Source organism: Emiliania huxleyi (genome assembly GCF_000372725.1).
Source record: "Emiliania huxleyi CCMP1516 chromosome Unknown EMIHUscaffold_1385, whole genome shotgun sequence".
Lineage (NCBI taxonomy): Eukaryota > Haptophyta > Isochrysidales > Noelaerhabdaceae > Emiliania > Emiliania huxleyi.
Window position 1 is genome coordinate 7,177 of NW_005201207.1, and position 1,557 is coordinate 8,733.

Here is a 1,557-nt window from a genome sequence, read left to right on the forward strand (position 1 = left end):
AAAAAGACGAGATGAAATAAAGAAAAATTCGATCGGGGTACGAACCAACGATGAAACAAAGGGCGAAGTTGAACATGATAGTTATAGCGGGGAGAGGGAGGTATAGAGAAGATAAGAAATCTTTACGATAGTGTAAGGGGAAGGAAGGTATCGAGAGGCTGCGGATCAGGGCGGCCGGGGATGGTGCCCCAAGGGCGAGGCGAACCCGCCCGTGGCAGCCGAGTACTCACCACACGTGGCGGCATGGATGGGATGGTGAAGCTGACGGGCGCTGTACCGAGCGCCTCGACCTTGGCTTCTCCGACGTCAAGTTGTGGGTGGCGAACGTGGCTCGTGGGCACCTCCGCCGTGCCAGTGACCCCGCCAGTGAGTGGGAGAAAGTGCTGGAGAGGTCCAAGGAAGAAGACGAGGACAACGACATCGACGATGACGGAAACCTCTGGGTGCAGCATGGCTCGAGGAGCACCATCAACGTGGAGTACTTCGCCGTCGGCGATGTGGAAACCGTCCTAACTGCCCTGGCGATTGGGTCTCACCTGAGGGAGGGTGTAGAGGATGTAGGAGTGTAGAGCGCTGTAGAGCTGTAGAGCTGTAGAGCGCTGGAGAGCGCTGTAGAGCGCTGTGTAGAGCTGTAGAGCTCTACATCCGCCGCGTGACGATGTGCCCTAGGATGTGCCTCCGTTGTAGAGCGATGATTGTAGAGCGCGATTTTGCTGTAGAGTTTGTTGTAGAGGCTCTACAGCCAAACCGCCGGGAAGGCAGTGACTCAAAGAGGTCGAGCCGCGCTAATGGGGTGTCTCCGAGCTTACTGGAGCTCTGATGGACAGCCCTGACTATCCCTGACACACAGAGAGTCACTCTGACAGCACACAACACCCTATAACTGCGTCATGACCAGCCTGCCATGCGTCGCCGGTGCCGCATTCATCGCTGTGCTTCTTTAGCAGGCGGTGGACTGTCGGCTGCGAGGACGGTCGCCTCGCATTTGCGCGAGGCGAGGCGAGCATTGCTGCGCGTTGCATGCGCCATGCCTCGCGCCAGCGCGTGCGGGAGCTCCTGGCTGAGCGTTGAGTCCAAGCGAGTTGCGCTGGCCACTATCGCTACGCCGAGCTGAGCTGACGCACCGAGGCGCCGGCCAGTCGCAGCCGAGAGGCATGCCACAGCAGCAGAGGCACCTGCCACCCATTGGACGGGCAGTCAGAAGGCCAGGGCAGCACTGGCAAGTGCAACGCGCCTCATGTCGGAGAGCGGCCGTGCCTCGTTCGCCGCTTATGATGTACGTACGTTTTGAGCACTTGAGCACCGGATAGGGTCGATTCCGCATATGGTACGGGACCCCTCGATCGTCTCGCCCTCCCTCACTGGTGTGTTCATATCATTGGGGGGGTCATAACAAACACGGTACAAGGATCGAGGTGCACGCTGCAGAAGCAGTGTCGTCCCCCCTCTCCCCGACGGCGATGGCGGTGTGACCGGTCGTTTTAGCTTACTGGGAGAAAAGGGAGATGTAGAGTTTGTAGTAGAGATTTCACGTTGTAGAGCGCCTCTACATCGCTC